The sequence below is a fragment of the Nicotiana tabacum genome, chromosome 7, assembly GCF_000715075.1.
Source record: "Nicotiana tabacum cultivar K326 chromosome 7, ASM71507v2, whole genome shotgun sequence".
Lineage (NCBI taxonomy): Eukaryota > Viridiplantae > Streptophyta > Magnoliopsida > Solanales > Solanaceae > Nicotiana > Nicotiana tabacum.
Genome location: NC_134086.1, coordinates 172,260,861 through 172,278,140, shown reverse-complemented (window position 1 = coordinate 172,278,140; position 17,280 = coordinate 172,260,861).

Here is a 17,280-nt window from a genome sequence, read left to right as displayed (position 1 = left end):
ATCGCGTAGAGCAATTCCTTCACTCCTCTACCGCTCCAAATCCTTCTACGTAAATGCAACCTCAGCCATGCGTTCGCGATGCATAGCTTCGCACACCTACGCGATCGCGATCCTATCTCTGTGATCGCGTAGAACAAACTCATCTCTACCCCCAAATAAGCTTACGCGATCGCGAATGAACCCCTGCGATCACGTACAAGGAAACCAAAAAAATCCAACATTAGATATCAGCAACTTTAGCCATATTGCTAACCAAAAATTAAGTCTGTTAACCACCCGAAACTCACCCGAGGCCCTCGGAACCTCAACTAAACATACCAACACGTCTCATAACATCATATGAACTTAGTCGAACCTTCGAATCACTCAAAACAACATAAAAATACCAAATTACTCTAGGATTCAAGCCTAAGAACTTCTAAACTTTCGAATTTCACAAACGACGTCGAAACCTACCAAACCACGTCCGAATGACCTCAAATTTTACACACAAGTCAGAAATGACACCACAAACCTACTCCAACTTCCGGAAACCCCGATGTCAAAATTTCCACTTCCGGCCAAAATTGCTAAAATTCTAACTTTCGCCAATTCAAGCCTAATTCTACCTCGGACCTCCAAATCACATTCCAGGCGCGCTCCTAAGTCTAAAATCACCTAATGGAGCTAACAGAATCATCAAAATTCAAATATGAGATTGTTTACACATATGTCAATATACGGTCAACTTTTCTAACTTAAGCTTCCAAATAAGAGACTATGTGTCTCAATTCACTCTGAAACCTCTCCAGACCCGAACCAACTAACCCGGTATATCATAATATATCTAGAATACAAAAGAAGCAGGAAATGGGGGAACGAGGCTATAACTCTCGAAACGACCGGCCGCATCGTTACACCAACTTTTCGACGACACAAAGTTATGTCACCGAAAAGCAGGGGGACTATCTGTATAGGGTAAAATATGCTATGTTAAGTCGTGCATGGAAAATATATAATATTATTGAGCATAATTTTCAAGAATATATAATTTATATTATAAAAAATACAACAACAACGACCTAGTATAATCCCACAAGTGGGGTCTGGGGAGGGTAATATGTGCGCAGACCTTACCCCTACCCCGAAGGGTAGAGAGGCTGTTTCTAGGAGACCCTCGGCTCAAAAAAGTAACATGAGCCGATATATTAGTACCATAAAAATGCATAATAAAATAAAAGTAATATAAGAGATATGAAATACAGAATACAAAATACGAAATAGATGGCTGGTATAGTAAAACTAGCAGGTAAAGCCCTGCATCAATAGACGACCAATGACATTCTTAGTCTAACTCCTAACTGGCTAGTCTCACTCTATTGTGTTGTAGAAATATTCACAACTTTCTCCTAACCTACAACCTTAATGCTCGACCTCCATAATTCCCTGTCAAGGGCCATGTCCTCAGTAATCCTAAGTCGCGCCATGTCCTGTCTGATCACCTCTCCCCAATACTTCTTAGGTCACCCTCTACCTCTCCGCGTGCCCACTACAGCCAGTCGCTCACACCTTCTCACCGGTGCATCAGTGCTCCTCCTCTGAATGTGCCCAAACCATATGAGTCTTACTTCCCGCATTTTATCCTCCATGGGGGCCACACCCACCTTCTCTCGAATATCTTCATTCCTAATCTTATCCATCCTTATATGCCCGCACATCCACCTCAACATCCTCATCTCTGCTATTTTCATCTTCTGGATGTGTGAGTTCTTTACCGGCCAACATTCAGTTCCATATAACATGGCAGGCCTAACCACTGCTCTATAAAACTTACCTTTTAGTAACTGTGGCACTTTCTTGTCACACAAGACTCCCGACGTTAACCTCCACTTCATCCACCCCACCCTTATACGGCGTGTGACATCCTCGTCAATCTCCCCGATCCCCTGAATAACCGATCCAAGGTACTTGAAATTACCCCTCTTGGGAATGACTTAAGAGTCAAGCCTCACTTCAACTCCCGCTTCCATCAGCTCAACTCCAAATTTGCACTCGAGGTATTCCGTCTTCGTCCTGCTCAACTTGAAACCTTTAGACTCAAGAGCATGTCTCCAAATCTCTAGCCTCTCGTTGATGCCGCCTCGTGTCTCGTCAATTAGAATAATGTCATCAGCAAATAGCATGCACTGTAAGCACGTGATTTTTTCCCTATATGAGAATTACTCCCAAAAAATTCAAAAAATAAAATACTTTTCCTTGGTGTGCAATTTTGTGATATTTTGTGATATTTTGAATAATTATTTGTATTTGTCTGTGCATGTTTATTTGCTAAATTAATAAAAATACAAAAATATGTCGCATTTTGCATGTAGGCTTTAATTCTACAATTTGTTAGTAATTAAGTTTGTTTACAAAAAAATAAAAATTTACAAAAATAGGCATCATTTGCATTTTTGGCATTTAATGTCCAAATATATAATTTTATGCTTAATTACTACTTAATTGTGCGTTAATTGTTATTTGGAGTTAATTTGCGCTTTTATAACTTAATTTAGTTCTTAATAATAATTTAAGTATTTTTATAATTTAGTTTTAGAGAAATAAAAGAAGAAAAGAGAGCGAAAATATAAAGAAAGTCGGAATTGGGCCTCTTCTTCGATTTCAAGCCACAGGCCCAAAAATTGGCCCAATCTTCCCAAACGACCCAGTCCATTTCGAACTGGGTCGACCCAGCCCATAACCCAACACCCCTATTATCTTACAAACAACACAAAACAAAAAAAGAAGAAGAAGAAAACCCTAAAAAATACTAACCCATCCGCCACCCCCTCTCTCTTTCTCTCTTCTCCTTCACCATCTTCAAGCTCCATCCATGGCTGCCCTACCCCCAACGACCACCCCCTCCAGCCCTTCCCCCTCACCCCGTCACACTCACACACACACGCACAACTCCTTCATCTTCTTTCTTCAGTAAGAAAAAAAACGCAGCCAACCCTCCGTCGAACCCCGTCGCGCTGCTGCATCATCTGCTTCTTCGTTGTTGCTGCTGCATCGTCTGCTTCTTCTACTGTTGCTGCCCGCTGCTGCATCTTCTCCTTCTTCTTCTACTGCTGCTGCCTATCGAGCAGCTGATTCGAAACCACCTCGTCGTCGCTGGACAGAAAACCAACGAGCAACATGAGGTGAAGAAGAAGAAGCAACAGTCTTGGAGATGTTGCTGTCCGCCACTGCTGCGTTTTGCTGCTGCCCGCTACTGCTCCGTCATGCTGCTGCTTGCTTTTGCTACGACCAGCTATGGACGAGCTTCATCGAGCTCGAACTCGAGCTCCCATGGCTGCCGCTGCGTCTTCGTCTCCATTCGCGCTGCTGCTACTATGTCGCGCTGCTGCCTGCTCCGACGTGTTGCTGCTGTTGTTCCATCGTGTTGAGTTGCTGCTCCTGGAACTGCTACTGAGCTGCTGCATCGTCTTCAAACGACGCCAAACGACCATCTTCTTCGATCGTCGTTTCGATCCGGTTAGTGGGTTTAAGATTTGGGTTTAACATTCTTGTCTTGTTCATCGTTGAATTAATTTTTTTTAGTTTGTTCATGTGTTTTGTTGGTTTAATTTTCAGATTCAAATGAAAATTTAATTAATTGTTTTTCATGTTAATTTTATTTATTTTTTGAAAAAAAGAATTGTTAGTTTAGTTTTAATATAGAAAGGTATTAGTTTAAATCGTTCAAATCCGTTGTTTGTTGTTAATATAGATTTAGTTAGTGTTCATCTTGTTTGAAGTTCGTTTTTAATTTAGTAATATAATGAGAAGTTATGTTTTGGTTTTAATTTTTGGATCATGCATCTTTGTTATAAGTTTTGTTGGATTTAATTTAAGAAAGATTAGTTGATTATTTGAATATTAGTGATTTGAATATGTTTATTTGTTTTGTTTAAGTTTAATTCGAAGTTTGAACAAAGTTTGTTTGTTATCGTTATTGAATATTTTCATTCATGTTCATACTTTGTTTGGTTGATCTTGAATCCGAAATTTGTATAGTTTGATTTCTTGTTTATCATTTATGATTATTTATTGAATTTGTCTCATGATCTTGTTTAAGTTTAGTATAGGAATTGTTGGTTGTAATGTTGTTAGGGTTGATTTTAAGATCAATATTATTGAATTTAGAAATCTGAATATACTTGTTTGTTGTTGTTGTTGTTGAATCGGAAAATAGGTTTGTTTGTTGCTAAAATATTGTTCAATCAAATTTTAGTTGTTCTTTGTTGTTCAATTTGTGTTCATGTGATTTGTTGTTGAAATATTGAAGAAATCATGTTCATGTGATTCGTTGTTTGAACATTGTAAGAAATTGATCATATTGTCTATATTTTGGTTAAGTTTGATTAATTGATTTGTTATAGCTGATGGGGTAGTTTGGTAATTTGCAGTATGTTCAGGGGTAGTTTGATAATTTCAGTAAGGTCGGAGGGGTAGTTTAGGAATTGTACATTTTGTAATTTTTTATATGAAGCATGGGGGACAAAATGAAATGGGGTGGGTTGTGATATAGTTATTTAATATAAAGGGGGGACAAGACAAATTTTAGTGTGGGGGATTCTTGTATTTGTTTATGTTAGGCATGGGGGACAAAATATAATGGGGTGGTGTGATATATTTATTTAATGTAACGGGGATGAGTGGGAAGATAATGGGTTTGGTAGAGAAAATGGGTTGATTTTAATTGATTAAAAGATTTATGGGATGAGATATAAGTAGAAGTCTTGAAATCAGAAAAAAGAGAGGACAAAAATAGAAAGGAATACAAAAATAGAGAGAGAGAAAAAAAAAAGGCTGAACATTTAAGAGAGAGAAAATTCCGAAAAATATTCAAACTTTCAAATAAAAAAAAAAACTAAAAAATATTCTGCTTTCTTTCATTGTTTGAAATTAACATTAATTGTTGTTGTGTCATAAAAGCTTGAAGTTTTTGTTTTGGGATTAATACTCCACCGGTTTGCAAACTCTGTTCCTGGGTTGTTACTGTTGCTGGATTGTTGCTGCTGTGCTGTATTGTTATTACTGCTGTTGATTCTCATCTTCATTTTCTTTTGCTTCCAATATCAGGTACACAACTGACACGCTGGTTATTGTAATCCGAAATATGAAGCATGAATACGAAAAAATGAAGAGTTGAAATTCTGAATTATATTTAATTATATTCTGAATTTTATTTGTATGTATAAATTATTTAGCTTGTAAAAAATCAGAATCATGTAGATATTTAATACATATAGTGGAACATGCGACGATAGCTTAACAAATGAACTATCTACATCTATTGCCTAAAAATAAATAAATGGTGTAGTAATTCCGTCGAGTCAAAAATCAAACGAATAGGCCATCTAGTAGGAAGTTGGTAGAAATATTGTTTAGTTAAATAATATTGGTTAATTTCAGCATGTAAATGGTCTAGGATTAAAATTAGAATTGCTATATTTTTTTTAATTTGACAAACTGAGAACATGCCTAGTATAATGTAACTAGGTAATAACATGTAAATAAATTAAGATATTTCTCCTTTATTTTGTAGAGACAAATTTCAATAAAAAATGTAGGCATTTTAGGACTGCCCTTTTAAAAATAAAATGAGATGAGCCTCGTCCAATAAAATGCACTAATTGCGGGGCCCTCAATAATTGTTTAATTGAGTATTTAGAATTCGGGATGGACTGTTTAGTGAATTCCACAGTCTTACCCATAAATAATAATATGCTAATCGCTTTAGGCACGATTTTAATAATAATACATTCTTAAACACGGGTGCGCATTTATGCGACCCAAATCCAAATCCCAAAACATTGAATAAAAATACATTCCGGATCGCGGGTGCATTTTATGTGACGCAATCCAAAGACATGTTTTTAAACAATGTTCACATTCTTGTAAAAATAATTAAAAAATAATAAAAGCGGTAAAAAGATAAAATTTGCACATAAGTTCATATTTTGTATAAAATCAGATAATCAAGCCGAATATAACAGTTGAGCGACCGTGCTAGAACCACAGAATTCGGGAATGCCTAATACCTTCTCCCGGGTTAACAGAATTCCTTATCCGGATTTCTGGTTCGCAGACTGTAATACAGAGTCATTCTTTTCCTCGATTCGGGATTAAATTGGTGACTTGGGACACCCTAAATCTCCCAAGTGGCGACTCTGAAATAAATAAATAAATCTCGTTTCGATTGTCCTTTAATTGGAAAAAACTCCCTACGTACCCCCGCGGGGGCGGAAAAAGGAGGTGTGACATGCACCATGGCACCTCCCCTTGAATATGATGAGTCAGTGCATCCATCACCAGGGCAAATAGGAATGGGCTGAGCGCAGACCCTTGGTGCAACCCCGTAATAACTGGAAAGTGTTTAGAGTCGCCTTCTACTGTCCTAACCCGAGTCTTAGCTCCAGCATACATGTCTTTAATCACCCTAATATAGTCAACCGGGACCCCTTTATCCTCTAAGCAGCTCCATAAGACCTCCCTAGGAACCTTATCGTACGCTTTCTCCAGATCAATAAACACCATGTGGAGATCCTTCTTCCTATCCCTGTACTGTTCCACCATCCTCCTAATAAGGTGGATAACTTCTGTGGTAGATCGCCCCGGTATGATCCCGAACTGGTTGTCTGAAATAGACACCGTCCTTCGCACTCTCATTTCTACCACTCTCTCCCAAACTTTCATAGTATGACTTAGTAATTTGATACCCCTATAGTTGTTACAGCTCTGGACATCACCTTTGTTCTTATACAAGGGGACCATTGTACTCCACCTCCACTCTTCAGGCATCCTATTAGTCTTGAATATAACACTAAACAATGTAGTAAGCCATTCCAAGCCTGCTCTACCCAAACACCTCCACAGTTCAACCGGAATTTCGTTTGGCCCGGTAGCTCTGCCCCTTGTCATCTTACGCATTGCCTCCATGACTTCATCGATCTCAATGTCCCAACAATTACTTAATTCATGGTGACTGTCGGCATTCTTCAATTCCCCAAGTATAATATCCCGATCCCCAAGGTATATTATAAATAATACCTTTATTTAAATAAGTATTCTTATATTACATGCATGGTTACAACCTATTTTCTTTCATTCTGAATTGTGTAAATAAATTTTGAATTTTTATTGTTAATATTAAAATTATTATTACGAACAAATTATTCTAATTAATTTTTTTATTGTGCACATTATTTTGTTATTCCAGCATTATAGATGGTTAAATATTTAAAAAAAATTAATTTATTAATAATATTTATTTATTCTATAGGTAAGTCCATAATATAAATTAAAAAAGAAAAATCATAATATTAAAAAATTTTAAAAAAATAAAAATAAAATAAATGTTTATAATTTAGAGGGTAAATAGGTATTTGACAATCCAAAATTTGAAAAATCTAGTTGAGTGATCTTCTGAGTGCAATAAGCATAGTTCAGTGACTTTGTTGTCATAAACAAAAGAAAAGTGACTTTAGGAGATAATTTGGGATAATTAGTGACAATTTGAGTAATTGACTCTAGTTTTGAAAGATTGGTTTTATGGCCATAATGAATGTTCATGTATGGAATCATTTTCTTAGTAAGTAGTATATAACTTGCCGGAATTCAACATTTATTAAAATTTCGTTTGATTATGCTAATAATTGTGATTTTACAAAATCACAATTAACCCAATTCTCTTTCTTTCCAAAATCCTCTCAAGATGCTCATGCTCTTTCTACTCACTTTCTTTTGATTGCAGTTCGAATCGTGAAAAAAATGGTGTGGAGCCTCTATATTAACAGACATGAATTGATGTTCTTTCTTAAGAACCGATAAAAGCATCACCAATGACTCTATCATGTATTTGGTTGTTGGCATAATATTAAATAAAGACATCAAAATTAAGTCTGAATTTACAGTCACATCACACATGTTAAACAAAGTACATGTGGTTGTTATGCATTTCCACTTTCTAGAATGAATCATGGCAGTCGTACGCTATAGCGCAAGTAATTAAATTCATTTGAATATTCAGACATTTTCTTCACTTTTGGCGTAAAGTTACTTTCAAGCAGCAGCTTAATGAAACATGTCCAATTGAAAGCAGTCAGGGGCGGACATGACACATGACTTAAAAGTTATAGCTAGATTCACATAACTTTAAATTTTGAAGCCACGTTTAAATGTTCGCTATCTCCAAAAGTATGTGTGAAGTAAAAACCACACGTGTTTTGTGTGTGTAGTAATCGAGTAAGAATGGAGAATAATAGTCCGATTGGCCAACCTTTTTTTATTTTTTTTGGCCAAATGCACTTTTTTTGGGCAAAAAATTAAGGTGTTTGGCCAAGTTTTTGGAAGGAAAAAAAATACTTTTGAGGAGAAGCAGAAAAAAATAGTTTCTCTCCAAAAACACTTTTTTGAGAAGCACTTTTGAGAAAAATACACTTAAAAACAGTTTTTTAAAGATTGGCCAAATACTAATTGTTGTTCAGAAGTGTTTTTCAAACTAATTAGTCAAACACAAACTACTTTTCACCAAAAGTACTTTGAGAAAAATATTTTTGAAAAAAAAGTATTTCTCAAAAATAAGCTGATTTTTGCAGCTTGACCAAACGAGCTATAAATTGGCAGTAGCAATACCAAACCAAATATGACTGAGTAGTGAGGACATGAGCTGAGCCTTAGCTAAATCTTAGCTAAAACCTTAAAAATCTTAATGACATAATGCTTTTAAATTCTCCTAACTATTATCCTATTGCAACAATTCTTGTTAAGAAGAATTCTCATTCATAGTTAGGCAAACAGCATAATGTACTTATGTAGGGTAGCTTTCATGTGGTTCCCTGATGTAAATGTAATTAGTGAGAGCTCCTCGTGCAACGCTAGATCCGGATGCATCTTATTTAAGATATATAAATATCAACAAATATTTAATGGTGAATGAATAATCTAAAATTACATATCTTATCTTTGATACTAAATACCTTAAATATTAATATTATCAAATATAAATCGTAAATTTGTCTATGGCAAAAGTTGCAATAGTATCAAGGAAAAATCAAGTTGCACATGAAGATTTCTGTTCTTATTTTCATTGTGTACGGGGTATAGGAAGGAAAAGTTCTCATAAGGATATGAAACTTTACCATTAAAGAATGTAAAAGGTAGCTCTAGTACTAGTAAATTAACTCGCAAAGAAAAAAATTATATATTTAAAATATTTCAAAGAAATTGTAGCTATTCACTCCTTCTAGTTCTAGTGAATTTCGCTCCAAATAGCATAAAAAGAAGCTTGAGTTCAATTAGGGGGGAACCCTCTGTAGTCAACCTGCTCCCAATGAAGAGGTAAGGGGCGTAGCGATGAAGTCGAACAGGGTTGGTAAATTTACCGGGTGACTCGAAAGCAGGCTCTTAAAGACCACTCCTAGCGCGTCAGTCATTTCGCTCCCAAAGAGCTCCCTAAAAACGTTGCCAATATCGACAGCAGCTCCTGTTCAAGCTCTTGTTTCGGTTCCCGCAAAAGAAATTGTTGCAGTCTCAACTGGATAAATGAACAGCTTCGCATCTATTTCCTATTGTAATGACAAAGGTTTTTCTACTGATCCAGTGTCAGATAATTGGGAATTCGCTTTCAGCTCTTAATCTTCTTCGGGAGACATGGAAAAAGGCAAGGCTCGAGAGACCTAGCGCTAAAGCAATTGTAGCGGCCCTTACTCTATCTGCTTCTTTCTCTTCCCAGGAATGATTTAGTGTATAGAGTTTAGCTTATACATGGAAGATTAAATCACCGTTTCTTATAAGTATAAAGTTTTGAGCTCACAATCTAATGATGGAATTGGACAAACCATCATGGATGATTGTAGCACAAGATTAAATATAATTTATCTTAATTATGGGAATGATTTAATTCCAACTTCTTGTGCTAGTACATTTTGTATGTATTGAACGGACCAAATAGAGATAAGTATTTTATACCGATTTAATAAAATAAATTCTCTAACCATTAAATATACTTATACTCTTAATCTTGAAATAATTATTATTAGTTGTGTATATTATTATTATTGTTTTGATTTATTAAAAGGCGAGATCCTTTCTTTGGTCAATATGCCTGGTAAATTGGATAATAATAATGTACATTAGCGGAATAATAGTTATGTCACGACCCCAGTTCGCCCTCTGTGAACTATCGTGACGACACCTAGTCTCTACGACTAGGTAAGCCTAACAATGCGGAAAATAAACTAAACTTGCGGAATAAATAGTCAAAAGCCAAAATAACTTAAGGAAACAATATTTAAATGCCGCTCGACATATACAATACAACATTCTCAAACCAAGTACACTATCCCAAAATCAAAAATCTCATGAAAATACAAGCCTTTAAATATCTAACACTATCTAACTCCATATTTGTCTAACAAAGAAAAGAAGTACAGAAGGGCTAATACTTAAAAGCGAGAATAGAAAGGGACTCCTCGGTCTGCGGACGCGACAAATATACCTTGAAGTCTCTACAGAAGCGCCTCGCCTCAAGGATGATAAGAGTGAGCGAAAATACCTGGATCTGCACATGAAAAACATGCGCAGAAGAGGCATGAGTACACCACAACGGTACTCAGTAAGTGCCAAGCCTAACCTCGGTAGGGTAGTGACGAGGAAGGTTAGGGCCCTACTGAGATCAATAAGATATAAGGGTTAACAGTGTGAGTAAATCAGTATAAATAAGTGCAACAGTAAGAAATAATATAGAACTGCAGAAAACAACAACACCATGAACAGAGACAGACAAGCCACGGAAGAAAATACAGCTCAACATAGAGATACCATCCGGAGCATCTTCCAGGATATCGTCCTGTAGGCCCAATTACAACTGTCCAGTGGATCTCCCGGGATACCGTCCCGTAGTCCATCACATATATGTCCGAAGGATCTTCCGGGATCCCGTCCCGTAGTCCAACTATCAATGCGCGGGGGGATCTACCGGAAATCTCGATTTGTAGTCCCCAAATGTAAATATGCAGGGGGATCTATCGGGAATCTAACCAGCAGTCCCAAATATAAATACCTAGTACTGAGGGAATCTACTGGGTGCATTTTCGTAGTTCCATATAACTGTGCAGGGGGATCTATCGGGAATCTAACCCGCAGTCCCAAAGTAAATAGACAAGGGGGAGCTACCGGAATCCCACATCCGTAGTCCCAATGTAAATACACAGCAGTAACAAGAAAATATTCAACAAAGGGAAATTTCATATTAAGACAACAAATAATTCTAGCCTAGCATGCTGCACAGAGTTCAGGTAAACAGATTGATCAATTAAAGCAATTAAATCACTTAGACATGCTTTCCTAAGCTAACAACAGGCTTAACAGGACAAGTAATAAAAGAAGGAAAAGAAACACGCTAATGAATACTTTAAGAAAATCGGGTTTCCAACAATTTGCACTAGTACGCGTTCGTCACCTCATGCACAAGGCAATTCAGTTACAAAATATACAAATCCTAAGGGGAAGGTCCCCCACACAAGGTTAGACAAGCCACTTACCTCGAACCGACTCAAAATCAACTAGAAACCACGTTCTTGCCACGAGTATCCGACTCCAAATGGCCCAAATCTATTCAATTCCATTTCATAATGTAAATAATACTTCAAGAAGCTGATTCAACAATTAAATTCTAAGCTAATATGCGAAATTAGGTAAAATGACCAAAACACCCCTAGGGCCCACGTCTCGGAATCGGGTGAAATTTATATTTTCAGAAACCTCGTACTCTCACGAGTCTATGCATAATAAAAACACTAAAATTGGAGTTCAATTACCCATCAAATCCTCAATCAAAGGTCTCTTAAACTCAAGCCCTAATTACTCATTTTTCCAAATTTCTCACCATTATTTGGTCTTTAATCACATAGAATCGAGTTATGAAGTCAAGGACGTTACCTCCAAGCGATTCCCTTCGAATCCTTCTTTTATCCCTTTCAAAGAGTTCCAAAAACGATTAGAAATGGTGGAAATAAACCTCAAAGTCGCGGAACCTCTTTTAAAATAATGCCCAGCAGTTTTCGCATCTGCGGTCCCGCTTCTGCGGAACAAACTGTCGCATATGCGACTTCCCACTCAAAGGCCAGAATCCGCATCTGAAAAATATACCACATTTGCGGTTCCTGAAGAAAATCGCAACTTTCGCTTCTGCGGCCTCTAAGCCGCTTCTGCGGTTCCCAAATCGCAGATGCGAAAATACCAGAAGACAACTGCTGCACAACCTCAACTCCAAAATTTCCTCCGTTAACCATCCGAATTCATCCCAAGGCCCCCGGGACCTCGACCAAAGGCATCAACATATCTTAAAACCTCATTCAAACTTGTACCAATCTTCAAAACACTTCAAAGAACATCGGAAACTTGAATTAATCAAAGATTTAAGCCTAAGGACTCCAAATTTCCCAAAAATACGCTTTCGATAAAAAACCTAACCAAACCACGTCTGAATGACCTGAAATTTTGCACACACATCCTAAATGACATGACGGAGCTACTACAACTCTCAGAATTCCATTCTGACACTCGGATCAAAATCTTACTATCGGACCAGAAACTTCAAAAATTCAACCTTTGGCATTTCAAGCCTAAATTAGCTACGGATCTCCAAAACACAATCCGAACACGCTCCCAACCCCGAAATCACCCAACGAAGCTAACGAAACCATCGAATTTCCATTCCAAGGCTGTCTTCACACTGTTCTGACTACGGTAAATTTTCCAACACTTAAGCTCTCATTTAGGGACTAAATTTCCCAAAACTCTCTGAAACTCAAAATCGAACATCCTGGCAAACCACATTAGCAGAATTAAACTTGGGGAAAGAAGTTAATAGGGGATCAGGACGTTAACTCTTATAACGACTGGCGTCACATCCTCCCACACTTTAACATTCGTTCGTCCTCGAACGAGCATAGAGACATACCTAATGTAATGAAAAGATGATAGTAACTACTGCGCATATCCTGCTCGGTCTCCCAGGTCGCCTCCTGGACTGACTGGCCCCGCCATTGAACCTTCACCGATGCAATATTCTTTGACCTCAGTTTTCTGACCTGCCTGTCCAATATTGCCACTGGCTCCTCAACATAAGATAGATCCTTGTCCAACTGGACTGAATTGAAATCCAACACGTGCATGTATCACCGTAATACCTCTGGAGCATCGAAACATAAAATATCGGATGAACTCCTGCCAAGCTGGGAGGTAAGACCAGCTTATAACCAACCTCCCCAACATGCCTCAATATCTCAAAAGGGCTAATAAATCTCGGACTCAACTTTCCTTTCTTCCCGAATCTCATGACGCCTTTCATAGGCGAAACCCAAAGGAGAACCCGCTCTCCAACCATATAGGAAACATCACGAACCTTCTGGTTTGCGTAACTCTTCTTTTTAGACTGGGCTGTACAGAGTCTATCCTGAATCACCTTAACCTTCTCCAAAGCATCCTAAACCAAGTCTGTGCCCAATAGTCTCGCCTTACCCGACTCAAACCAACCCACCGTAGATCTGCACTGCCTACCATATAAAGCCTCATATGGTGCCATCTGAATGCTGGACTGATAGTTGTTGTTGCAAGCAAACTCTGCCAATGGCAAGAACTGATCCCAAGACCCTCCAAACTCAATCACACACGCACAGAGCATATCCTCAAGAATCTGAATAGTGCGCTCGGACTGTCCGTCCGTCTGAGGGTGAAATATTGTACTCAACTCTACCCGAGTACCTAACTCATGCTGAACGGCTCTCCAGAACCGTGATGTGAACTGGGTACCTCTATCTGAAGTGATGGAAACTGGAATACCATGCAGACGAACAATCTCCCGGATATAAATCTCTGCCAACCGCTCCGAAGAATAAGTAGTACACATAGGAATGAAATGAGCGGATTTGGTCAGCCGATCCACAATTACCCAAATGGCATCAAACTTCCTCAAAGTCTATGGAAGCCCAACTATAAAGTCTATTGTAATCCTCTCCCACTTCCACTCCAGAATCTCTATCTGCTGAAGCAACCCACCCGGTCTTTGGTGCTCATACTTCACCTGCTGATAGTTGAGGCACCGAGCTACAAATCCAACTATATCCTTCTTCATCCGCCTCCACCAATAGTGTTGTCTCAAATCCTGATACATCTTTGCGACACCTAGATAAATGGAATACCGTGAGCTATGGGCCTCCTCCAGAATCAACTCCCGAAACCCGTCAACATTGGGTACACAAATCCGACCCTGCATCCTCAATACCCCATCATCACCAATAGTCACATCTCTGGCATCATCATGCTAAACCTTGTCCTTGAGGACAAGCAAATGAGGGTCATCATACTGCCACTCCCTGATACGATCAAATAAGGAAGACCGAGAAACCATGCAAGCTAGAACCCGACTGGGCTCCGAAAGATCCAATCGCATAAACTGACTGGATAAGGCCTGAATATCCATCGCCATAGGCCTCTCTAATGCTGGTAAATAAGCCAAACTCCCCAAACTCTCTGCCCGACGACTCAAAGCATCAGCCACCGTATTGGCCTTGCCCGGGTGATATAAAATAGTGATATCATAGTCCTTTAGCAACTCTAACCACCTCCTCTGGCGCAAATTTAGATCCTTTTGCTTGAACAAGTGCTGCAAGCTCCGATGGTCAGTATAAATCTCACAAGTCACCTTGTATAAATAATGACGCCAAATCTCAGGGCGTGAACAATGGCAACTGACTCAAGGTCGTGAACAAGGTAGTTCTTCTCATGTATATCTTCAACTGTCTGGACTCATAGGCAATCACCCTACCGTCCTGAAACAACAACGCTCCGAGGCCAATCCTCGAGGCATCACAATAGACCGTATAAAACCCAAAATCTGTAGGCAGTATCAAAATTGGGGCTGTGGTCAAAACTGTCTTGAGCTTCTGAAAGCTCGCCTCACACTCCTCAGTCCACCAAAATAGAGCACCATTCTGGGTCAACCTGGTCATAGGGGCTGCAATCGATGAAAACCCCTCCACAAAATGATGGTAGTAACCCGGCAAACCAAGGAAACTGTGGATATCTATAGCTGAGGATGATCTGGGTCAACTCTGCACGACCTCTATCTTCTTCGGATCCACATGAATACCCTTACTCGATACCACGTGGCCTAAGAATGCCTCTGAATCCAACCAATCACACTTTGAGAATTTAGCATATAACTTCTTCTCTCTCAGAGTCTGAAGAACAGTCCTCAGGTGCTGCTCATGATCTTCCCGATTCTGGGAATACACCAGAATATCATCAATAAAGACAATGACGAACGAGTCAAGATACGACCGAAACACACTGTGCATCAAATGCATAAAGGCTATTGGGGCATTGGTCAGCCTAAATGACATAACAAGGAACTCGTAATGACCATACCGAGTCCTGAAAGCTGTCTTCGGGATATCTGGCTCCCGAATCTTTAACTGATGGTAACCTGAGTGCAAATCAATCTTAGAAAACACCTGTGCGCCCTGAAGCTGGTCAAACAGATCATCAATACGGGGCAAAGAATAACGGTTCTTCATTGTAACCTTGTTCAACTGGCGATAGTCAATACACATTTGCATATAACCATCCTTTTTCTTCAAAAACAAGATAGGAGCACCCCAATGTGATACACTGGGCCGAATAAAACCCTTATCAAGCAATTCTTGTAACTGATCCTTCAACTCCTTCAACTCAGGAGGAGCCATACGATATGGGGGAATAGAAATGGGCTGAGTGCCCGGCAACAGATCAATGCCAAAATCAATATCTCTATTAGGCGGCATGCCTGGAAGATCAGCTGGAAACACATCGGGAAAATCCCGTACTACTGGAACTAAATCAACTGAAGGAGTATCAATACTGACGTCTCTCACATAAGCTAAATACGCGGAATACCCCTTCTCAACCATATGCTGAGCCTTAAGGAAAGAAATAACCCTACTGGGAGTGTGATCTAAAGTACCCCTCCACTCAACACGCGGTACACCTAGCATAGCCAGCGTCACGGTTTTGGCATGACAATCAAGAATAGCATAATGGGGTGACAATCAGTCCATGCCCAAGATAATATCGAAGTCAACCATATTGAGTAACAATAAATTGGCTCTAGTCTCAAAATTACTAAGAGCAACCAAACACGACCGATAAATGCGGTCAACAATGAGAGAATCTCCCACAGGAGTAGAAACATAAATAGAGGAACTCAAAGAATCTCGGGGTACACCCAAATGCGGAGCAAAATAAGAAGACACATAAGAATAAGTAGAGCCTAGATCGAATAGAATCGATGCATATATGTGACAAACCAGTATAATAACTATGATGATAGAATCGGAGGCAACAACCTTGGTACGGGTAGGAAGGGCATAATATCTGGCCTGGCCTTCCCCTCTAGCTGGCTGAGCAGGTGGGGTGGCAACTGGTGCTGTGATTATAGCCTGAGAACTCTGCGGAGCACGATGTGGCTGAGAAGTCTGTGGAGGTGCACTCGTCCCAAGTCTAGGGCAATACCTCACCAAATGGTGTATGTCACCACACTCAAACAACCTCGTGGCTAACGTGGTAATGGGAATTGTGCGGTACGGGTACTTCAAAACCCCTGAACACCTGAAACACTATGTAAAATCAGAGATGCAAACTGAGCTAGTTGACCCGTAAAACCTCTACCATGCCGTAATCGTCCTCCAAAATAAGGGCCAGTGGTGTCTCCAATCTACGAGGTCTCTTTACTTCCCTATACCCTTTCTCCTGACCTCATATGTCCTCTCTCTCTCCTGGACCCACCTGTCCTCTACTAGGCGAGAGGTCCTCACCACCCGCTGAACTGGGACCACAGGCTATGTCGCTATGACACCTGGAACCTGACCAATGTGAACTCACTGCTCTTGAGCGGGGGCGGTGGAAGTCTGGGTACCTCCCTCGATCTGTGAAGTAGTTGGTACAATGGTACAACATGAATCAACCCCGCCTGAACTAATGTACAAAACATGCTCAGGAACTGTGCTAGAGTCTCCTGAAGTGCTGGAGTAGTAGTAGCAGTAGGCGTATCCGGGGCTCCTAGGCTCTGGCTGGAACTGCTGGTGGCTCATCGGTGGTAGCTCGCGTGGGTGCTCTGGCTGCACCACGTGTGCATCCTTGGCTTCTACCCCGGCCCCCACCTCTGATGGCTCTCGCGAGGGGAGCGGGTGTCTGATCATCTCTGGTAGCACGTGTCCTCACCATCTGTGAGAG